This window comes from Schistocerca serialis, chromosome 5 (assembly GCF_023864345.2).
Source record: "Schistocerca serialis cubense isolate TAMUIC-IGC-003099 chromosome 5, iqSchSeri2.2, whole genome shotgun sequence".
Classification (NCBI taxonomy): Eukaryota; Metazoa; Arthropoda; class Insecta; order Orthoptera; family Acrididae; genus Schistocerca; species Schistocerca serialis.
This window is the reverse complement of record NC_064642.1, coordinates 94684677-94710617: the sequence shown is the minus strand read 5'-3', so window position 1 is coordinate 94710617 and position 25941 is coordinate 94684677. Positions and strand designations below refer to the sequence as shown.

Below are 25941 nucleotides of genomic sequence, written 5' to 3'. Positions count from 1 at the left end.
GATATCACATTTCATCAAGAGTAGTGACTGGCGTATTGTGACGAGCCAGTTGCTCGGCCACCATTGACCGGACGTTTTCAATTCGTGAGAGATCTGGAGAATATGTTGGCCAAGGCAGCGGTCGACCATTTTCTGTGTCCAGAAAGGCCCGTACAGGACCTGCAACATGCGGTCGTGCATTATCCTGCTGAAATGTAAGGTTTCGCAGGGATCCAAGGAAGAGTAGAGCCACGGGTCGTAACACACCTGAAATCTAACGTCCACTGTTCAAAGTGCCGTCAATGCGAACACGAGGTGAGCAAGACGCGTAACCAATGGCACCCCATACCATCACGCCGGGTGATACGCCAGTATGGCTATGAATACACGCTTCCAATGTGCGTTCACCGCGATGTCGCCAAACACAGATGCGACCATCATGATACCGTAAACAGAACCTGGATTCATCCGAAAAAATGACGTTTTGCCATTCGTGCACCCAGGTTCGTTGTTGAGTACACTATCGCAGGCGCTCCTGTCTGTGACGCAGCGTCAAGGATAACCGCAGCCATGGTCTCTGAGCTGTAGTCCATGCTGCTGCAAACGTCGTCTAACTGTCCGTGCAGATGGTTGTCTTGCAAACGTCCCCATCTGTTGACTCAGGGATCGAGACGTGGCTGCACGATCCGTTAAGGCCATGCGGATAAGATGCCTGTCATCTCGACTGCTAGTGATACGAGGCCGTTGGGATCCAGCACAGCGTTCCATATTACCCTACTTAACCCACCGATTCCATATTCTGCTAACAGTCATTGGATCTCGACCAACGCGAGCAGCAATGTCGCGGTACGATAAACTGCAATCGCGATAGGCTACAGTCCGACCTTTTTCAAAGCCGGAAACGTGATGGTACGCATTCCTCCTCCTTACACGACGCATCACAACAACGTTTCAACAGGCAAAGCCGGTCAGCTGCTGTTTGCGTATGAGAAAACGGTTGGAAACTTCCTCATGTCAGAACGCTGTAGGTGTCGCCACCGGCGCCAACCTTGTGTGAATGTTCTGAAAAGCTAATCATTTGCATATCACAGCATCTTCCTGTCGGTTAAATTTCGCGTCTGTAGCCCGTCATCTTCGTGGTGTAGCAATTTTAATGGCCAGTGGTGTAGTACGAGAGGACTCACTGCCTTCCCATTATTTCCACCCCACGATGACGTGACGGAATGCAATCTTTATGTGGCAGTACTTTGTTCCATATTACCTTACAAATGCACAAGGTGATATTTAGTAATACATTACAAGGGTCCGCGATATGTAGCCTTTGCCTGGTCGAGACATACGTCTGCTGTCTACAGTGTCTCCAGACAAGAGTGGACGCAGAATACCGTGGCAAATAGCTGCGCAATTGGCAGGGCAGACGTGGGGGAGCAACACTCGTGGGGGTTGCAGGCAGGGCTGTAGGAGAAATACCGATTGCTGGAGGGGAAGTTTTGTGCTAAACTGAAGCTTACACTCACATGTTTTGTAAATATTAAGTAACGATTTAGTTTCGCCTTGCTTGTTAACCATTTGTAACTTTCAGAGAAGCGTCATGAGTATGGAATTTTGAGTGAAACATACAGTTCTCTTGTTGCCATGTTAAAATTTACTTCTTTTGCTGTAATACAGTGGAGTGTATACAATGTCATCTCACTAAAGTGTTGTGCAGATGCAACTTCGAGAGAATTCTGAAACAGACGTTTATTAATTGAGGAACGAAGAAAAAGCAAGGTCAACAGCTTATGAAAAAGCACATCCTCGGTATAAAAATAAACGTGTAATGTCTTCACTTATGTTGTACAAAACCCAGAGCATTTCTCGTTTGATCAGCAATCGACGGCTCTCAAAAATTACATTCTTTCATCTGAAAACACTATAGTTAGTGGAATGGCAGGGTAGATCACGAAGTTTCGTGTAAGAACCATATGGAACAACACTCTCCTCTTTGTATGTTATCATTTACCAAAATCTCATTTCGATATATCAAACCATTTATGAAATATGAGGAATGTTGTGGATATTTTACTATGGCTTCATCACTGGCGGCAATGGCCTTGCTGCAGTGGATACACCGATTCTTGTCATATCACCGAAGTTAAGCTCTGTCGGGCGCGGCCAGCATTTGGATGGGTGACCGTCTGGGCCGCCATACGCTATTGCCATTTTTAAGGGAAGCGCTCAGCCTCGTGATGCCACTTGAGGAGCTACTCGACCGAATAGTAGTGGTTCCGGTCACAGAAAACCATCATAACGACTGGGAGAGTGTTTAGGATGACACGGAGATCAGATGGTCCCGATGGGCCACTTGCGGCCTCAAGGCGGAGTGCTTATCGCTGGCGCTGGCGATTGCAATTGAGTCTGCTACATCAGATCAATTTTCTCGAGACTGGTATCAGATACAGACCTCAGCCAAACTTCAATTGTCTTACCTAAATTTCATATGCAGCAACATGTTATGTAATACACACCAAACGCAAAATCATAGCGAACCCTATTTTTCACTGCAAACCATTTCAGATTTATCGCAGTGTTTTACTTAAATGCAAATACCACAAGAAATATAAACACTAACGAAATGATGGGCACATCATTATGAAGCTGACATGTAACTGTATATTTAACGCAAAAATGAATTTTTTAGCGAATAGTTTCTGTAAAATAGTTTGAAGGAGTATGCAGGCCGTGCGCCACGATTCTGTCATCGCAGGGCGTAGCTGACCGGCCGATAGCGGGCTAAAAAGTCGCCCAGCACTATGGACGAAAATTGATCATGGCGCATCGTAGACTGTACTCTGCGTGGACTCTACATGAGGCGTTCGCTGTCAACGGATGCTCGGCACTACTTGCGTGAACACAGGACATGGAAAGTCCAGTTCGGCATACATAAAGTTAAAATATTTCCCGACAGGCAGCGGATTATACTGGACGGATCGATCTGTCCGGTTTGCAAAATGCCACTAGATGGCGCTTGGGGTGGCAAGTGAGTTACGAAACTCAACTGTGGAACAAGTTAATGACACTAGAAGCTTATTGTGAAGTGACATCAAAATGAATTGTCCCAGGATGCTACCGCAAAAGTCGATAGCAATCGAAAAATGAAGAACTTTGGAGATACTGGATTTCGTCGTTCTACAGTGTTTTCACATTTTAATTTGCATTTTATGACAGTGTGCTGCTGCAAGACAATTGCACGTTGAAGATTTATTACAAACACACCACTCTTGGTTGGTTCAAATGGCTCTGAGCACTATGGGACTTAACATCTGAGGTCATCAGTCCACTAGAACTTAGAACTACTTAAACCTAACTAACCTAAGGACATCACACACAACCATGCCCGAGGAAGGATTCGAACCTGCGACCGTAGCGGTCGCGCGGTTCCAGACTGAAGCGCCTAGAAGCACACGGCCACACCGGCCGGCCCACTCTTGGTACAGTTTGCTATAGTTAAATGTCGGTTAATGACATACTGGCGGTAACAGCCTTCAGAGAACCTAAGAAAAAAGCTCCTGTTTTGTTGTATGTACTGAGTGTGATCGAGAGCTTGCCAGCATGGCAGATCAACATATTCGATGAGGGGACTGCCAAGCCTTTGTAATAATAAAAAAAAAAGAGCAAAATTTCTATCGAAGAAATATGAGACATGTTATGTAACTCCACACAGAACAGTAGAAGAAAAACGACGAAGAAAGAGAAAGAAAAAAAAGGTTAGAGACGTGGAGTTACGGAGGCGTCCTGCATTTTAATTTTTTTTTTATTTGTTTCGTTTTTGTTGCTCTCCTTTGCGTTTGTGTTCTGGTTACAGACCGAAAGATTAAATTTCTGGGAATGAAACGAGCATAAATGACATTTGCTTTCTTGCTTGTCACAAAAATTTAGCTGTTTCTTTTCGAAGATGTCGCGGTTTCCGTGAATCTTGTTAGGCAGAATTATATTCGCAAATTTTTAGCTTTTTTCCAATATTTGCGATTTCCGAGGGTCAGTTTACCCATGGAAGAAACTAATGTTACTCGCGTCATTATCGATTGCTATCGACTTTTACGGTTATGTGGTTTCGTCATTTTGATATCACTGCACAGCAAACTTCTACTGAAACTAGATGCTCCCTCATGTTGCAGTCGCCTACGAAACTATTCACTGCTAGTCGGGTTTTGATGCTTGCGCGTAAGGTGATATGATATTTTCATACTATTATGTTGGAAGCAAAACTACACACGTTTTACAGTATGAGGAATGTATGAATGAGACGTCGAAAGCTCAGAAGTACCGCTAAAATACTCTTAGCTGCTGCTCGGGTAGAATGTGTGTCTTTTTTTGCTGTACCACGGAAGACTTGCCCGCCTATACGATATACGAAAAAGAACAATATCTAATACATTTTGTGTTAATGTTAATGAGTACTCACAGTAATAATTGTCTAAAGTAAATCTAAAAGATTTTTACTGTTTTTTTATTACATATACGACGCAGTGTTTGGACAAAGGATGACAGTTGTTTTTTCAGCGGGATCCGAATAATATGTCGCCAAAGAAACTGATATAGGCATGCGTATTCAAACACAGAGATATGAATCCATGGACCCTGCATGTCAGCAGGGGACTGTTCAAGCTGGTGGAGGCTTTGTAATAGTGTGGGGCGTGTGCAGTTGGAGTGATATGGGATCCCTGATACGCCTAGATACGACTCTGACAGGTAACACGTACGTAAGCATCCTGTCTGATCCCTGCATCCATTCATGTCCACTGTGAATTCCGATGGACTCGGGCAATTCCATCAGGACAATGCGATACCCCATACGTCCAGAATTGCTACATAGTGGCTCGAGAAACACGCTTCCGAGTTTAAACACTTCCGCTGGCCACCAAACTCCCCAGACATGAACATTATTGAGCATATCTGGGATACCTTGCAACGTACTGTTGTAACCTCCCCACAAAAAATTTTATAAATGACAATATTATTTAAGAATGCTAATGGACATTGCGCTAAGTGTAACCTCTCCACTGAAATTTTAAAGACAGAAATAATAAATGAATGGGAGCCAAACGTAACCTCCCTGCAATGAAATCTACTGACAATGACAATTAAACAAAAATTAGCAATCTGACCCAAATATAAGTTCTTCACAAAAAAATTAAAGTCCATTCAGTGATAAGAAAATCTCAGTGATAATGATAATTCAATTAAACCGAAATATCGGTCTTTGGCCCTGTGCAAAACAATCAGAATTAAAGTCTTACCTCAGTATAACTGCATGTCAAATTTCTGCTCTTATTGTTGCCCACGGCTTGGAGGAACTGCATTGCAAATAATATAATTTTTTTTTTGAAATTTAACTGAAACTTTTCTTTAAGGGAAGTGGAACGAAATCGTTAGTTCAATTAAATAAATTTGTTTTTGTAAAAATTGCTTTGAAATCAAAATTATTATTGGGGCACTTGTTGGAAATTAACTACAATAAACTTTACATTATCTGATGATTACCTTAATTAACAATATACCTCATTCAGCATCTTGACCAGTATTGCCGACAGACTACATCACACAACCGCACTGGGCTGCTACTACTGACCGACTGCTCTGCATGACGACTACTAGCGTACTGCTGGACGCAACTGAACTGAGCTACTGCTATCGACAGACTGCACTGGCCTACTGCTACTCGCGTACTGCTCTACATGACGACTACAAGCGAACTGCTCGCAACACTCGCGCGGTCAAGCGCAGACTAACTACGATAATAGGCTCTCTGGTCAAAGATTTTAACGTGCCTCACCATCGCTGCTACGTTACATACGTGTTTCATAACCCTCCACTGGGGGGGCAAAAATTTGGCAGCGATGGTGAAAATGCTAAAGAATTTTTTCAGTGCCTGTGCACTTTATCTGTCAAATAATTTTTATATACATTTTTCTGATTTGCTACTATGTTTTGTACTCACATTTTGTCTTTGTCTGATATATTTTGTATTCGGTGCGTGTGCACCACATTTAATTTATGTACTAAATTTGAATATTCTGTAAATTGTAAAAATTTCTTGCGATGGCAAGAAATTTTTACAATTTACAGAATATTCAAATTTAGTACATAAATTAAATGTGGTGCACACGCACCGAATACAAAATATATCAGACAAAGACAAAATGTGAGTACAAAACATAGTAGCAAATCAGAAAAATGTATATAAAAATTATTTGACAGATAAAGTGCACAGGCACTGAAAAAATTCTTTAGCATTTTCAGAACAAATAAACAGAATGGCAGAAAATCATGTTGATAAGTGACATGAGTGCACATGCACTGCAGTTGAGAACATAATAGCAAATGACGAAATGTATATACAATTAGTAACAAATGACATAAGTGCATACGCACTGAAGTATTGAACATACAGAATGAGTATAAATCATATTGAAAATGAGAAAAGTGCACAGGCACTGAAGTTCAGTAGAAAACATATTAACACCTAACATAAGTGCACATGCACTGTAGTTCAGAACATATCATCAAAATAAAAAAATGTATATACAATATAAAAGACGAGAGTGTACATATACTGTACTTCAGAACAAATCGAAAAAATGTCTTTAGCATTTTCTCAATAAATAAACATAATGGCAAAAAAATCATATCGACAAGTGACATAAGTGTACTCGCACTGGAGTTCAGCAAATCTAAAAAATGTATAGCCCATGAACATAAATGATGTTAACCAAAAAATGATTTTCACTATGTGACAAGAATTAGGATAGGAAAGGGAAGGATTGCATCATGGTTGTAGCACTTTAGATTGCACACAGCTGTTCTGAAAGTCCATATCTTTCCACAGAAGTACAACACCAAGTGACACAACTTGAAGTTCTTTTCCCATCAGAATTTATCAGCGTAGCCAAGACACTGAACTGTCGTAGTAATATTCCATGTTTTCATTTTGACAGTACATTAGGTACACCAAACAGTGGAACCACAATAACGTCTTCATCGCTCACGGTGGTGGACAGCATGTCGTGTCAACACCACGCTCTTACAAGGCACACCAACGTAGAATTAGTGCAAAACCAAAGATAGTGCTCCATGATCACTAGGATAGACAGGACAAATGGACATTGCAGTAATTCAGGGTAGTTAGCTCATAAGGTGAAGGACATTATGTCACATACCATTCTTCATTAGTAGTTTCGGTCAGTAGTAGCAGCCCAGTGCAGTTGTGTGATGTAGCCTGTCGGCAGTAGTGGTTTAGTCCTGTCACGGTCGCGAGCGGGACGCAGTCGGCGAGAGTCGACATGGCATTCTGGTCAAGATGCTGAATGAGGTATATTATTAATTAAGGTAATCATCAGATAATGTAAAGTTTATTTATTGTAATTAATTTCCAACAAGTGCCGCAATAATAATTTTGATTTCAAAGCAATTTTTAACACAAAAAAAATCATTTAATTACGATTTCCTTTATTTCCCTTAAAGAAAAGTTTCAGTTAAATTAAAAAAAAAATATATATATATATATATATATATATATATATATATTATTTGCAGTGCAGTTCCTCCAAGTCGTGGGCAACAATAAGAGCAGAAATTTGACATGCAGTTATACTGAGGTAAGACTTTAATTCTGATTGTTTTGCACAGGGCCAAAGACCGATATTTCGGTTTAATTGAATTATCATTACCACTGAGATTTTCTTGTCACTGAATAGACTTTAATTTTTTGTGAGGAATTTGTATTTGAGTCAGATTGCGATTCTCACTTTTATTGTCATTAAATTTAATTGCTAGGGAGGTTACGCTTGGGTCCCATTTATTATTATATTTTTTATTTAAATATTTTTGTGGGGACGATGTTGCTTGTTGTTGGCTCCATTTCTATTAAAAATTGTCTATTATAAAATTTTTGTGGGGAGGTTACACTTGGCGACCCCCAGTCCAGGATCGAATTTCGTTGAGAGTCTTTTGAAAAACAGTCAGATATCTGCTCTTATTTGCTTAAATATAATTAGGATTTGGCGCAACGCTTTTATTAACTTGTGACTTTCTTTCTACAGGTCAACGGCAATTCGTTGCTCTGTTGTATTTGTGTTGCTTTTGCATTGTGCTTATTTATTTTGTGAAAAATTTTGACTATTGTAAAAATGCCGCGAAAGACTGTGAATAGTGTATCGCGAGGTATTATGAACGAGATTACCGACTTAAACAACGTGACCGATAGTAATTGTGACACGCAGTGTAATGATGACAATCCTGCGTTGACTGACAATCAGTGCGTTCCAACAATTAATAATGGTGTAGACCTTAATGATGAACAAACGAACTCGATTGTGTCTTGTGTTGATTTGACGACAATTGATGACGCGGGACGTTCTATTGTAATGAGCGCTACCCAGCTTAACACAACCGGTTTGGAAAATTCAAGTAACATACAGACAAATTTGTCTAACGAAAATGGACAGTGTACTGACAATACGACGGATTCATTTAATTCCGAAATAGTGACCGACAGTGTACATCCGACTGATAAACGTTTTTGTAAATTACAAAATGACCAAATGGTCACGGAAAGCGAGACAATTCCAGATCCACCACTAAACAGTACAGATAGTATATACGTTAATTCTGACTTGGTACTAATTATGACAAGATTGCTACAACAACAAAGTGAAGATTTCAAACAACAACTTAATGAACAGTTCAAACAACTTAGGGAAGATATCAAACAGGATAACAAAAAACTCAAACAACAACTTGATGGAAGTTTTGACAACCATTTCAAACAACTTAGCGAAACAATTGATAAAAGTGTCGATCTCACAAACGAAAAACAAGACGACCGTAAAGAACAGAACAAACAAGTTAGTGAACAGAATACAGCTGTTACCGTGCAATGCCAGGACATTAAAGAACAATTACGTGTGAATACTAAGACTTGTGCTAATAACAGTAATGAAAAAGTTGGCACTGTTGCACAAGAATTAAATAATACACGTGTAAGCACAGTAGAATCACATAAAGACAAGATTAATGCAGTCACTGAACAATGTTCAGCGAACGAAACACAGATACACGAAATTAATGCAGTCACTGAACAATGCCGTAAAAACGCAGTACAGATACGCGACGAAGTTAATTTAGAGTCAGTGGAAGTTTCACTCACTCCGAATACGGAAGTTGACGAGAAATTTGCACGACAGATCAATCAAATTGACGAAAGTGTTACAGTAACAGAGTTGAAAACTATTTCAGTCACCAATACGTCACAGAATCCGCTACTTTGCGAACATTTGTCAGAGTCACGCAGCGCGTATCATGTGAGCAATTTACAGCAACTACGCGACTTAAAATCCGAAAAGCCACGCGACTTAAAATCTGAAAAGCTATGCAACTTGAAATCCGAAATGACACAGACGAACAGATTCACACACAAACCTGAACGTGTTCTCAAACTGAGTGACGAGAACGTAGATTTCGAGCAATTTGCATTTGTAAGAAAATCTAAGGAATTTAATAATGACAGCGTACAGGTACACGCTTTACACTGTATACGACAATTTATCTTTGTACATTCACCGCTATTACCTGTAATGCGGAAGCTAGCTTTGAACCTGATGCGACAATTTGCTATTGCATTTTCATCAGAATTGCCTATAATGCAGAAATTTGAATTAGCACGGATACAACAATTTGCCTTTGGAATTTTACCGCCATTTCCTGCAACGCAAGAGCTAAAATTGATTTGCAGTGCGTAATTGACCTCAGGGGATTCATTACGCTTTAATGAATATGTGCCGTAGCGAGCATAGGGCCCCGAGCTGTAGTAGTGCTGTTTCATCTTTAGTTTTCTGCACTGCTGCCTTTTCTTCTACTATCCTTTATATCTATCCAAACAGCTCTTTAACTATTGCTCTATCTAGGATTAAGAATATGTAATGAAAACCGGATATGACAAATCTTTACCGAATGTGACAATTTTCAGTATGCACTCCCGTAATGACAACTACCGCCGTAATTTTAATAACAGATAAAATCGTAATCATCAGTATGTGTAAAATTATTAGTAACAGGAACCACATTTTGGTAACAATAGACCTTTTCACCACAATAGCATGAAAGTCAGCCGCTTAGCATACCTAACCAAAAATGCAGTCTACAAGGTCAACCAAACTTTAATGTTCCGCCGCGTGCACGTATAGTCACAGATCCAACAAATAGTAACGCACGGCAGCAAGGAAACAACTACGTACAAAGAAGACAATATTTCAATTCTTATCGCAATGCACCGTATAGAAGTGACTATCATGACCAACGTAAAAATAATGAGCACAATTTTCTGCGTACATTTAATAACAGTCGATCTTTGCAGCAGCAAGAACATCAGCAACAACACATTATCATGAATGATCCAGACAATAGGTGTCATCGATAGCGTAATACGTCAGTAAGAAATAACAGAACAGTTCATATAGTGGATATGCCACAACATTCTCCCGTAAATAATAACACATACGATAGATTTTAACCAGATACAGCACAGATTGCATATTACAGTAACGCAAACATTACTTTTGACACGCAGAATTTTGCTCACGAGAATGTTATTTGAAACATGCTCTGTTGAATGCACCACTTTTATCGCACCCAAATCTTACCAGAAATTTTTCCATTGCCACCGACAGTTCCAACACCGCTTTAGGCGTACATATTTTCCAGGAAATTGAAGAAGATGGGTCTACAGTAATCAAAAACATCGCATTTGCAAGCCGCATTTTGTCACCTGCTGAACGAAATTACTCCGTTACAGAATTGGAAACATTATGTGTTGTATGGGCTTTTACGAGATTTCGGCACTTTCTTTACGGCAGACATACCACCGTCTACACGGACCACAGAGCGATACAATTTTTACTTTCGGCTAAATTCACTCACGACAGATTAAGCAGATGGAAACTTTATTTACAGGAATTTAATTTTACAATAGTTCACATTCCCGGCACACAAAATGTTATAGCAGACGCACTATCGCGTTCTCTCGGCAACAATCAGCAAGACGTAGCAACCAACTTCTACAAAGCAAATTTCAGTGTCATGTACATTCAGCAAGTTGCATTTGAAAATTTTATTTCATCGTCATTACAGGACATAGCACAAGAACAAAACAAAGACAACGTGTGGAAAGAAATTAAACACCTTTGGGAAGATAAGAATAATGTTACGATTAGAAACCACTACACTGTACGCAATGACATTCTGTTTCGCCGCTCTCATCCTGACAGCAACAATTGGTTATTATGCATTACGGAGCAAGAAAATGTTTTCTTATACTGAGACAGAACTGTTATTTTACCAACATGGAGAAACGTATACGACGAGTTTTAGCGTCTTGTAAAATTTGCCAGAAAGCTAAACCAGACACCACTTCACATATTCCTCCATTATATCCCATTATACCTGTTAAATTAAGACATATGGCCGCTGTAGACATTTTTGGTCCGATTCCGAGAACTAACAGAGGTTTTTGCTACATCTTTGTCGCTGTTGAGCTCACTTCAAAATTTGTTACTTTCACTCCATTACGCAAAGCTACTGCTAAAACTGTTTCGAAAGCATTTGTAAAACATTTTCTATTTCATGTAGGGCATGTGATGAGAGTAATTTCTGACAATGGATCTCAATTTCGTTCTAGCATATGGATACGCATGTTACGAGCTAGAAACATTTCTCCGATTTATATATCCAAGTACCATGCTTCTTCGAACCCTTGTGAACGGTTAATGAAAGAAATTGGTAAGCTGTGCCGAATATACTGCCACAAAAGACATATTGATTGGGATACACACATACTCTCATTCCAAGATGTAATTAATTCCATTCCAAATGAATCCACTATGCTATCTCCGTCTGTTATACTGAAAAACGTTGAACCACCAAACAAAATTAAGGAATTAGTAAACTTCCCTAAATGTCGTCGACTAAGACACCACGAAACAATTGACATTGCGCTGAACAACATCAAACGTGCCACAGAGCGCCGGAGAAGACAGCAAAAACAGGTTTGTACACGCCGCGACTTTCACGTTGGACAGAAAATATTAGTACGTACACACTATTTATCCAGCAAATTAAAAGGTAAGTGCAGTAAATTTGAACTTCTATACGCAGGTCCATATCGGATTCGCAGCATCCCTCACCCCAATGTTGTACACGTCGAAACTTTGAGAACTAGAAAATCGAAAGGCAATCACCATATCTCAAACATTAAACCGTTTATTGAATGAAGACACTGTATGATTCAACACACTATGATGCCATTTACTTATGCAATTATATTCACATAACTAATTACTGATGATTATCGTATTTTTTCTTGGCAAGTGCCCGGCAAGGTAAGGTTAGCAGGTCGCTTTTCTTGTCGTTACACATCAGACCGTGCACATTTTCCATTTTTTTTTCGTGTGTATGATTGTATTCCAGTTTTGTTTATATGCACTGTGAAATAGTTAAGATATAACACACACCAGTTGACTTTGACATTTTTTTTTGCCCTATGATATCTCAAGATCGTGACTGTTTTACATTTTTTGCTGCTGCATTGTATTATTCTGTGTACATTTTTGCATCTGAACACTGTCAATGTCTTTGACACATTACGTTTTCTGTCATGTTGAAAGGGTACAGTACCGCCCAACATTGAAAATAGGTACGAAATTCTTGTCAGAACAACACATTTTTTGTGTAAAAGTAACTCAATTTCAATTAATACAGCGTAGCCGGACACCAGTGTGGGAAAGAATGACAATTTATTTATTTAATTGATCACATGTGCACTCCCTCAAAATGAATCCCTACATCCAGTTTGGTGAGATCTGTGAAAGGAATGAATGTATGGTCGTCTGCTAACCACAGATAGTGAATCGGAATATATGATCATCTTTGAGTCGATCCTTTGGCTACCTTTGGTGAGACCAAAGAGATGGAAGTTACCAGAGCTTTGAGCGTCTGAAATGTGGCTGACCAATAAGGTAGCAGGGTGCTTCTCCCACTTCGAGAGAGGTGCGAGAGAACCGAGAATACGGCCATGTTTCAGCACTCTGCCGCTGAACCTTCTGCTGTAAAGACCTGTTTTTTTGTTGTGCTCCGGAATGAAAGAGTGGAGGCATGGTATGGATGTGGAATATTTAAGAGTAGTTAGAATTAATAATTTCTCTTTCACAGGACCTTTTGTGGGGAAAATTACAAAGTGAGGCAGGTAATTTTAAGGGGATTGTAGTAAACCAACGGTCACAAAGAGCCCACGTGTAGATATAAGTTGAGATACTTCCGTGAGCTTAAGCTGAAATATTTAAGAATTAATAGCGTGTGTACAATAAGCTGAAATATTTAAGAATTAATAGCGTGTGTACAATAAGCTGAAATATTTAAGAAATAGCGTGTGTATCATAAGTTGAAGTATTTAAGAAATATCATTCCGTGTGACGCTGAATTTAAACTCTGAGAGAGAATCAAGGTGAGTCGGCCGTTTTTCCAGCAACGCCACATGGCTTGCATTGCACAGGAAGACGTGCGTTTATCTCCAGAGTTCACATTAGGAAAGTAGAAATTACAAAGTGGGGCAGTGTCGTGTGAAACTGGGATAAATATTGATTGAAGTGGGAAAGCGGAAAGTGATGAAGTTGTAACCGTTCTTTGTGTAATATTTCATATTGTTGTGTTGTGTATGTCTTGTAATTTGGGTATGTGTGTTTTGCATGGGTGTAGCAAGGTAGTTTCGAAAGATTTGTGGGTATGCCTGTTCCTTCTGTATCGCTCGATCTGGAGGAAAGTTTCTTGAGGATTATTGTGAGAGGCGAAGTGTGAGGTATAATAAAAGATCCACCATCCGATCCAGGGAGTGCACTGTTGCGGTAAATAGATTACGAGACCATAGTATAGAGATTCACTAACGTAAAGCCATGCCCACTGGGCGGAATTTCTCATGTGATTTTGTTGTAGGTTGTAGAATTTGTGTGTTTAGGAATAAATCAAATAGTGAAAAGAAAGAGATTGGTGGCCTTTTTTTATTAAATTGTATGTTATCGTAATGTCCCGAATTTATATAAAAGCCGTTAAATCAAAGACAAAAGGTAAATGTGGTATTGCCAGTGCGTAGTGTACAGTCAGAGTTCTATAAATCACTGATAGTCAGATGCGTGTTTCCGTTGCGTATTATTCATACAGGAGGATAATTTGTAACTAAATAGTAAGATACGAGAATTCATGTTGCTCGATAAATTAAGGAAGATTCCACTCGCTTGGCAAACCACACATCTTGCAGGCCTGACTGCTTGATGCCACAGTATGAGAAAGGCAAGTGGGTGCCTCTCATAATTTCGACCCTGCCAGGATTCCGTTTTTTGCCACGATAATTTGGTTACCTGGATATTTAATTTGTTGCCAGGATTCCATTTTTTGCCACGATAATTTTGTTACCAGGATATTTAATTTGTTGCCAGGATTCCATTTTATTGCCACGATAATTTTGTTACCAGGATATTTAATTTGCTGCCAGGATTCCGTTTTTTGCCACGATAATTTTGTTACCTGGATATTTAATTTGTTGCCAGGATTCCATTTTTTGCCACGATAATTTTACCTGGATATTTAATTTGTTGCCAGGATTCCGTTTTTTGCCACGATAATTTTGTTACCAGGATATTTAATTTGTTGCCAGGATTCCGTTTTCTGCCAGGATATTTTGTTACCAGGATATTTAATTTGTTGCCAGGATTCCTTTGCCAGGATCGTTTTTGTTAGGATATTTTGTTGTTAGGGTTTGCTGTTAAGATTTTTTTTATGGAATGTATTGTGATAGCGCTAAGAAGTAAAATTTTTTCTGTTTGCAAATTCTTTCTGGATTGGTGAGGATCTTTTATTTTATTTTATGTAATTAATTGCTATATCGCACAAGGCTGGAAGATCGTTTCATAATTTTTTTTTGCGTAATGTCCGTAGTAACTAGGTCGCAGTCGAAAAGTGTAGCCACCATGGAGAATAGCGATTCTGGGGTGGACGTAGCAGTGCAGCAGGAAGTAACTGTTGACCATGGGTTAATGAGCGAGAAAGACAAACACTCCGAAGGGGCTGTATTGTTCAGTGGACCGCTGCAAGGGGATCCTTTATGCGGCGGGCTTTGTCCACAAACGCGGGCTTTTCCCGACGACGCGGGCTCGGGACTAGGTCAGGTATTCAGTGAAAGTGAAGCTATCCTTAGCGAAGCTACCGTTTCTCAGGCGAACGAGGTGAGCGCGTCGAAAGTAGGAAATAACGATGTGATACTGCAGTTTTTACAAGCGATGAGTAGGGAGACTAACGAAAGATTAGAAGCAATCAATAGAGATAATAAGGAGAGAGATAGGGAGAATAAGGAGAGAGATAGGGAGGCTAAGGAGAGAGATAGGGAGACTAAGGAGAGATTGGAAGCAAATAAGGAAAGATTGGAGGCAATTGATAAGGGAAATAAAGAGGCAATGAGGAAGCTACACACAGTTATCGATGAGCGTCTGTCCGCAGTTAATAATCGGTTAGATGAGGGGGAGAAGAATCTGGGTGCGTTGAAGCAAGTATGTGACGCCGTGAAAGAAAAAACCAATAATTTGGAGGTACGAATAATTGCAATAGAGAGGGATATCACAGAACGTAGGGACGTGTTGCCAGATGAGCGAATCAAAGAGGTAGTGAAGGACTTACTTGCGGATAAACAAGGGGCATTAGACAGCGTGGAAGCTCAAGTCACCCAGCAGGAAGTGGCGCTAAATAAATACAGGGATGAAGTTGCGGAGGTAGTGGTCAGAATGAATACAATTAGTGCAGAGGTAGAAAAGGTCAGTGTAAGAGGCGAGACAGGCTCTGACAGTACGCAGCGAGAGGTTTATGCCGAGCAGGAAGAGATACAATCACTATTACAGTTTAAAGAGGCGCAATTAGAAATAAATGGGAAACATAGGGAAGAGCTAGCACAGTTGCGATTAGCATGCAGTAGCGGAGGTGACACACCACCAGGTAGATTGCAGAGGGAGACTGAAATAAATTCAAAAAAAGGAAATAGGCAGAAAGAGAAAGACGAACTCAGAGAGTTAGAAGAACGGTTATGTCGGATAAAACAGGTGGCAAATCCAACTGGGTATAGCCCAAGGTCAGAAAACATAAATGCGGAAGAAGAATGTAGGAGGCACTTCGTGTCGGTACAAAAGTTCACTTGTTTTCCGGATCCTGATGACTACCAACATCCATGTCTGTGGCTGTCTCAATTTCAAGATTCATTACCTGCATCGTGGGGACCTCTCCTCAAAATGAAGTTTGTGTGCAACCATTTGAGGGGCGAGGCTAGAGCGAAAATGCAGGAAGTTATTAATGACTGTAGTAGCTACAAGATATTTTGTGACAAGTTTTTAAATGAATTCTGGTCGAAAAGTAAGCAGGACCAGGTTAAGCAAAGCATATTGATGATGCCAAATTGTAACGAAGGTAGTATAAGAGATCCAGTGGCGTGCTATCAGGAAATGCTGAGACGAAATAGATATTTGGATGTGCCATACGAACCTGGGGAGCTCATTAGGATCTGTATGACGAAGTTGCCAGTGAGATTGCGCAGAGATATAGCGATAGCAGGCAGAGGCTTAGACGATTCTGCGTCATTTCAGCACTTGTTACAGGAACTGGGTAATGAGAGGAACATCGTGAACGGAGACGCGACTCATAGGTCAGACAGAGTCGAGGATAGGAACCGCAGAAACTATCAGAATGACAGGAGAGCGTGGAATCAGAGGAATGACGGGAATGGAAGATGGCGAGGAAGTAGGGGGCAGAATTCATGGGAATATCGACCGTCAAACCGGGAAAATAGAAGATGGGACAGAGATGGAAGAAGAAGGGAAAATCAAAATGATGGGCGAAGAGAGGATAGGCAGTCATTGCGTTCACGACAGGACAATCATTGTCACAATAGAGACGATCAAGGGAAAACAATCTCGTGGGCTTCATCACATTTCTAACATCAAATTATGGAAAAGTTAAGGATAGATCTAAAGTAGGCAATTTATGGTAGATAGTCAGTGTATTAATTTGTGGTGTGTAACGTTGTGCAGGGTCAAAATCGAACATAAGAATTTTTAGGCGGGATGTCAGGAAGTATGACGGAATAGACTGGTCGAATGAGTCATGAACAGGAGTCGACAGAGTGGTGTATGTACGTATTTTTTGTCATATGAATAAGGATCAAGCAGAAACGACGTGATGATTAATGAGTGGATAAAGATGGTAGATAGAGAAGCGACGTGATAAATAGTAGTGGATAAAGGTGATATATAAGGAGAGAAGCGACGTGGAGCAGTGTGATTAATAAAGAGAGATTCGACGTGATGAAACAGTGGTAAATAAAGGTGAGTAGAATTGAATAATGTGGAGATGTCTTAGATGTATGTTACAGAGAGACCTGTGTATGCTGCAATAGAGATTGATGCGAATGGCGAAGGAAGACCAGGAAATGATGGAGTAATGGACGGACAGAGCCGAAATACGAATGAAGAGATGAGGACAACTGCACAAAGTGAAAGGACATAAAGGGAGTATGAGATCCAGATGGTGAACGTTGTGGAACACTGACGTAAGATGTAATATAAGTGTAAGATCTAATTCTTAGCATAACATTTCCGATTTGGCAAAAATAATATTTATTGTTGTTGTTGTTGAAGCCTGGTACCAGTATAACTAATCAAAACGGTACCAATGATGTGTACTGCTATTTTGCAGGTTGAATAATTTGTGTATTTTTGTTCTTAGATGAAATGTCGCAATTCTAATTTGACATTTAGGAGGATGAATAATCGGTAAAGTGAATGCAGAGGTAAGCCGATGGAGAGAGGTGCCTGAGTGAAAGGACGAATTCAGAGACTGGAATGCTATCTCCGAAACAGCTTCATGTGTTATGTGGTTGAGTATAAGGGAGCAAAGGTATGGTATGTTGTGAGTGTGGTGGTGTTATGAGTATAAGGGAGCAAAGGTATGGTATGTTGTCGTGAGTGTGGTGGTGTTAAGGTTAACTGACTTCTAGGCCTATTCTGTTAGTGTATTAATGGATTGAATGAGAAGGAAAATGTGATGTCTGGTGAGTGAGAGTCGTAGAGTAGTGTGATCAATGCGCCCACTCCTGTAAAGGGGATCCTACCGATCTGTAACTAAAACATTATTGTGTATTGTTTGATTTGGATGAACCTCGATGGCAGGTCAGGATTTGACATCATGTGGATGGTTCATACATGTCCTAGAAATGTTGTTATATATAATAAAATGTAAAATGTATAAAGAGATACTAATTTCAGTCTGTCACAAACACAAAGGTGCATTGTATGTTGTAGATTTAGAGTCACCAGTTTCTAAAATGTTTATTGTCTTAGGATGTTAAAGTAGTTTAATATTTAATAACCTGTGTTAGGTAATTGTGAGCTGTATAGATTATTTCTTATTTTTTTGTTAGAACACTTTCAAGTGGTATTAATTTCAATCTGTCACAAGCACAAAGGTGCATTGTATGTTGTAGATTTAGAGTCATCAGTTTCAAAAAAAAATGTTTGTTGTGTTAGGATGTGAAAGTAGTTTACTATTTAATAACATGTGGTAGGTAATTGTGAGCTATGTAGATTATTCTTATTTTTTGTTAGAACACTTTCAAGGGGTATTAATTTCAGTGTGTCACAAGCACAAAAGTTCATTGTATATTGTAGTTTTAGGATAAAGTTTCTAATATTTTCACTGTGATAGGATGTTAGAGTAGCCTACTATTTGATATTGTAATTGTGAGCTGTATAGATTGTTTATTATTCCTTTTGTTTTTTTTTTACACTTTCATGTTTTGTATGAGGGACGACAGGTACAATGAATAGCACGAGTGTGGGCTGTCTATAGAAAAGAGATAAATGTTGATGTTGTATGTGTAGAAAACTAGGGTGTATAATTTTAATGCAAGAATTTCCTTTTGTCTGTAATGTTGCGAGATGCACGGAAGGCTAAATGATTGGGTGTCGTAACGCCCATACCGCTAGCGGGCCGAGCTGACGATGCCGTGGCGACAGGCGACAGAGCCGCGGCACTCCCCACTCCACTGTCGGACGGGGTACACTCCACGCGCCCGCTACAGCAGGTCAACGGCCTGGGGCGACACGCACGTACCACTGGCCATTCATGAGTTCCGCCACCCTTACGACTGGGGAAGGTATCCCGCGGAGGCAACAGCGGGTGGTTTCTTCTGCTCAACGGCGCGCGCAGCGGCGCTACTGCAGAATGGACGAGGCGCGGCAGAGCCCGGCGAGCATTTTTTTTACCAGCAGCTAATAACTAGTACTGGACTGTGGAGCCGTGAAACAAGATGACTGCGACTTTCCATAATGTGGAAAGTGAAGGACTGGTGATTCCACGTTGTGAGTGGTGGAAAAGATTTTGTCTTTAGCAGACAGGACGATCGTTTTGTTTTGTCTTGACCACTGAATGGTGGGATCCATAAACTTTTGGCAGTGACTTGTTAAGTGTGCTTTGTGAATTGCACGTGGGACACTTGGTACACTTAGAGGACAGTTGTCGTTTGGTGAACAATTATTGTATGAAGGCAAGAAACTAGAGTGGGACATTGACATTTGCGTCTGTAGTAGGAGACATTTCTTGAACTGGTGCGGGAATAAGTGCTGTTTGTTGAAACTTACGACTTTTAATTACACCATGAACTGAAAGGACAGAACCGTGGGTTATAGTAGTTGTAGGGCCATTTTTTTGGACGAACAGATTCGTGTGGATGGTACTCTGACAGTGACTATGACATTTGTGTTTAATGTGAGATACAGTTTGCTGTCCAGTGCGTGTTCAAAATGCCGATTTGAGTGACTCAAAGACTTTCGTCCGGGTAACCATGGGAGAGCTTTGACACCGAGACAGTGGTTCTAGGAAAACTATCAGCAACTTTTTGACCACAAGAAAATCACAGAATGAAAGGTTTCCGTGTGACTCGCAAGATAGGAAATAATGTATTTGTAATTGTGTAAATGTTTTTTTTATGTGTTTCATTCCTGAAGGGACAGCAAGTGTAATTGTATTTCATCAACATTTGTCTTTAGAATAGTTAGTGTTTGTTTTTTGTCTGTTCTGGGTTATCAAGTTCACGTAGCATGTTTATTAGAATATTTGGTTCAATGATGCTCTAATTATAAGCCAGTGGCGTAATACTAACGTAGCGGTTCATGTAGCATTGATCAGTAAGATTGTCACAGGGGACAAGAGTTTGCATTGCACAACAAATATCGGAATTAACTGATGTATTTTGATGTCGTCCATAGTAATAATCTTGTTGGTGTTTTGACTGAAGCCACTTATTTTTATTATCACAGTGGTGACATTTCACATTAAAGTGTAACGAAGGCTAGTCTAAATGCAAGTTCTTGTCGTCTATATGTGTGACAACAGAGAAAGTATTTTTTATTTGTTTTAGAATTATTGAAATTTGGATTACTCATAAAAATAACGAAGATCCCAGTAACTAAAGCAAAATTTTATCTCAAGATTATTTTTTCATTTCTATGATGTGATGTTTTATTTGTCGTGTAGATTGTTGTAAATTAGTATGTGTACGTTACTCCGGATTGTGGAGAGTACAATAATGCAACAACTGCCAATTGCGTAAAGTAACAACATTTGGTCGTCTATTTGAGGTCACCAGGGGATAAGGTCTCCTCCTGGTTACTTTGATGATTTGCTACGTTTGTTTTAATACAGTTTTCTTAAAAAAAATGTTCGGAACTACCCTCGCATTGCAAGGATAGTACCGTGCCATTTTTTTTTTGCATGGGTAGCCGGTGGTGAAAGGGTACAGTACCGCCCAACATTGAAAATAGGTACGAAATTCTTGTCAGAACAACACATTTTTTGTGTAAAAGTAACTCAATTTCAATTAATACAGCGTAGCCGGACACCAGTGTGGGAAAGAATGACAATTTATTTATTTAATTGATCACATGTGCACTCCCTCAAAATGAATCCCTACATCCAGTTTGGTGAGATCTGTGAAAGGAATGAATGTATGGTCGTCTGCTAACCACAGATAGTGAATCGGAATATATGATCATCTTTGAGTCGATCCTTTGGCTACCTTTGGTGAGACCAAAGAGATGGAAGTTACCAGAGCTTTGAGCGTCTGAAATGTGGCTGACCAATAAGGTAGCAGGGTGCTTCTCCCACTTCGAGAGAGGTGCGAGAGAACCGAGAATACGGCCATGTTTCAGCACTCTGCCGCTGAACCTTCTGCTGTAAAGACCTGTTTTTTTGTTGTGCTCCGGAATGAAAGAGTGGAGGCATGGTATGGATGTGGAATATTTAAGAGTAGTTAGAATTAATAATTTCTCTTTCACAGGACCTTTTGTGGGGAAAATTACAAAGTGAGGCAGGTAATTTTAAGGGGATTGTAGTAAACCAACGGTCACAAAGAGCCCACGTGTAGATATAAGTTGAGATACTTCCGTGAGCTTAAGCTGAAATATTTAAGAATTAATAGCGTGTGTACAATAAGCTGAAATATTTAAGAATTAATAGCGTGTGTACAATAAGCTGAAATATTTAAGAAATAGCGTGTGTATCATAAGTTGAAGTATTTAAGAAATATCATTCCGTGTGACGCTGAATTTAAACTCTGAGAGAGAATCAAGGTGAGTCGGCCGTTTTTCCAGCAACGCCACATGGCTTGCATTGCACAGGAAGACGTGCGTTTATCTCCAGAGTTCACATTAGGAAAGTAGAAATTACAAAGTGGGGCAGTGTCGTGTGAAACTGGGATAAATATTGATTGAAGTGGGAAAGCGGAAAGTGATGAAGTTGTAACCGTTCTTTGTGTAATATTTCATATTGTTGTGTTGTGTATGTCTTGTAATTTGGGTATGTGTGTTTTGCATGGGTGTAGCAAGGTAGTTTCGAAAGATTTGTGGGTATGCCTGTTCCTTCTGTATCGCTCGATCTGGAGGAAAGTTTCTTGAGGATTATTGTGAGAGGCGAAGTGTGAGGTATAATAAAAGATCCACCATCCGATCCAGGGAGTGCACTGTTGCGGTAAATAGATTACGAGACCATAGTATAGAGATTCACTAACGTAAAGCCATGCCCACTGGGCGGAATTTCTCATGTGATTTTGTTGTAGGTTGTAGAATTTGTGTGTTTAGGAATAAATCAAATAGTGAAAAGAAAGAGATTGGTGGCCTTTTTTTATTAAATTGTATGTTATCGTAATGTCCCGAATTTATATAAAAGCCGTTAAATCAAAGACAAAAGGTAAATGTGGTATTGCCAGTGCGTAGTGTACAGTCAGAGTTCTATAAATCACTGATAGTCAGATGCGTGTTTCCGTTGCGTATTATTCATACAGGAGGATAATTTGTAACTAAATAGTAAGATACGAGAATTCATGTTGCTCGATAAATTAAGGAAGATTCCACTCGCTTGGCAAACCACACATCTTGCAGGCCTGACTGCTTGATGCCACAGTATGAGAAAGGCAAGTGGGTGCCTCTCAATGTTATGCTGTATGGTTAATTATGTTACCATAAACCAGTCATTATTTAGTGGGTATATGATTTAAATGCAAGACATTAATCTCTGTCCATCAATTTCAGAAAGAAATGATGCGTGTAAGAAATAAATTCAACAGAAATGGGAATTTCACCTACGGAATAAACGAAAGAAGATGCAATAACTTTATGAGGAAGAGTAAATGGATCAGGATTAACGAGCATTGACAAGAATATACTATACTCATCGTAGAATAGCAGTCTTAACTATTTTTTTCTTTCAGAATACAAGGTGATTGATGCAGGCTGTCAGACAGAACTACACATCTTAGTTTTAGTGATGAAATATGCTAGAGATAAGGAATAGTTGTATAATGAGTAATGAAGTGATTTTTTGCAGATGATAATGAACGCTGATGAATAATGATGAAGAATATGCTATTATGAATAATGAAGTTTTTCTTTACAGGTGATGATAATAATGAAGTTATGATAATATGGATAATGGATAATGAAGTTTTTTATTTACAGATGAGGATAATGTTGAAGTTATGTATTTATGCTATGTAGTTATTTAAGTATTTGTTGCAGTTTGCTTTGACAGCAGGCGTTATATTGCATAGTAGGATGACGGAAAGTTTTGGAAAGGACAGCTATGGAACAAATTTTATACACATTTCACTACCTGTTAATTCGAAGTTCACTACTTTTCAGCATAGTGTGCGTTTCTTCTTTCAGGTCAATAATCCATTTTGTATTTTTTCCAGGAGAAGCTTTTCATGATACTTACTAAACCTGTTAATTATTATACCTGTTCTAGTACTTGCATTTTATTTTTTACCCATTTGTGTTTATCACTTATAAATGTGATCACATATACTGCCTTGTTACATAACCTCGCTACAGCTGACTCATGACGAATGACGTTACCTATCCTCATTTGCAGCAATAGGTCAAAAGCAAATAGTGTTATGCCTCAGCAATTAATTATCGATCCCAACGCAATGCATTGCTAACAAAAAAATGTATTACCAGTCCCAAATAGTGATACCAGTTTGAGAAAGTTCTGAATAATACTGATTAGCTCTGAATAGTATGTCACTTCAGTAATGACTTCTTAATGATAAAAAAAATATATAAAATAATGCTTTGTAACTGGCCAAGGACTGACACTGTTTATTGTAATACGATTACCCATGATGCCAGCTAATGATTAATACTATATTGGAATGACAAATAATTAATTAACTATGCGATACTTTGTAACTGGAAAAGAATGCGATTGTTTCATAATGCTTTGTAATTAGAAAAAAGCTAATGATTACTACTATTGGAATGACAAATGATTAATTAATTATGTTATGCTTTATAATTGGGAAAGAATGTGATTGTTTAATAATGCTTTGTAATTAGAAGAAGGCTAATGATTCTTAATTATGCTTTGTAACTGGAAAAGAATGCGACTGTTTAATAATGCTTTGTAATTAGGAGAAGGCTAATGATTCTTACTATATTGGAATGACAAATGATTAATTAACTATACTATACTTTGTAACTGGAAAAGAATGTGATTGTTTCATAATGCTTTGTAATTAGGAGAAGGCTAATAATTCTTACTATATTCAAATGACAAATGATTAATTACGCTTTGTAACTGGAAAAGAATGCGATTGTTTCATAATGCTTTGTAATTAGAAGAAGGCTAATGATTCTTAATTATGCTTTGTAACTGGAAAAGAATGCGACTGTTTAATAATGCTTTGTAATTAGGAGAAGGCTAATGATTAATACTATTGGAATGACAAATGATTAATTAACTATGCTATACTTTGTAACTTGAAAACAATGCGATTATTTAATAATGCTTTGTAACTAGGAAAAGAAGGCTACTGATTCTATGTAAAACAATTAATGAACATTTTTCTGTAATACTACATACTTGGTACAGAAATGTTCAATAACTGGGCTATGAATGCCGCAAACTACTAATGAAGAATGGTATGTGACATAATGTCCCTCACCTTATGAGCTAACTACCCTGAATTACTGCAATGTCCATTTGTCCTGTCTATCCTAGTGATCATGGAGCACTATCTTTGGTTTTGCACTAATTCTACATTGGTGTGCCTTGTAAGAGCGTGGTGTTGACACGACATGCTGTCCCCCACCGTGAGCGATGAAGACGTTATTATGGTCCCACTGTTTGGTGTACCTAATGTACTGCCAAAATGAAAACATGGAATATTACTACGACAGTTCAGTGTCTTGGCTACGCTGATAAATTCTGATGGGAAAAGAACTTCAAGTTGTGTCACTTGGTGTTGTACTTCTGTGGAAAGATATGGACTTTCAGAACAGCTGTGTGCAATCTAAAGTGCTACAACCATGATGCAATCCTTCCCTTTCCTATCCTAATTCTTGTCACATAGTGAAAATCATTTTTTGCTAACATCATTTATGTTCACGGGTCATACATTTTTTTCGATTCGCTGAACTCCAGTGCGACTACACTTATGGCACTTGTCGACATGTTTTTTTTTGCCATTATGTTTATTTGTTGTGAAAATGCTAAAGACATTTTTTCGATTTGTTCTGAAGTACAGTATATGTGCACTCTTGTCTTTTATATTGTATATACATTTTTTATTTTGATGATATGTTCTGAACTACAGTGCATGTGCACTTATGTTAGGTGTTAATATGTTTTCTACTGAACTTCAGTGCGTATGCACTTATGTCATTTGTTACTAATTGTATATACATTTCGTCATTTGCTGATATGTTCTCAACTCCAGTGCGAGTGCACTCATGTCACTTATCAACATGATTTTCTACCATTCTGTTTATTTGTTCTGAAAATGCTAAAGAATTTTTTCAGTGCGTGTGCACTCTGTTATCTGTCAAATAATTTGTATATACAGTTTTCTGATTTGCTAATATGTTTTGTACTCATATTTTGTCTTTGTCTGATATATTTTGTACTCGGTGCATGTGCCGAACATTTAATTTATGTACTAAATTTGAATATTCTGTAAATTGTAAAAATTTCATGCGATGGCAAGTCCAAATGACTCACCATCGCTGCCAAATTTTTGACCCCCCAGTGGAGGGTTATGAAACACGTATGTAACGTAGCAGCGATGGTTAGGCACGTTAAAATCTTTGACCAGAGAGCCTATTATCGTAGTTAGTCTGCGCTTGACCGCGCGAGTGTTGCGAGCAGTACGCTAGTAGTCGTCATGTAGAGCAGTACGCGAGTAGCAGTAGACCAGTACAGTCTGTCGATAGCAGTAGCTCAGTTCAGTTGCGTCCGGCAGTACGCTAGTAGTCGTCGTGTAGTACAGTTGCAAGCAGTCTGTCAGTG

General features: G+C 39.1%; 1 protein-coding gene across 3 annotated transcripts in view; it reads right to left on the bottom strand.

The window, feature by feature from the left end:
- Window positions 1-25941, bottom strand: part of LOC126482361 (proline-rich protein HaeIII subfamily 1-like) — a 293138-nt gene that overhangs the window by 245671 nt on the left and 21526 nt on the right. The window lies entirely within an intron of this gene.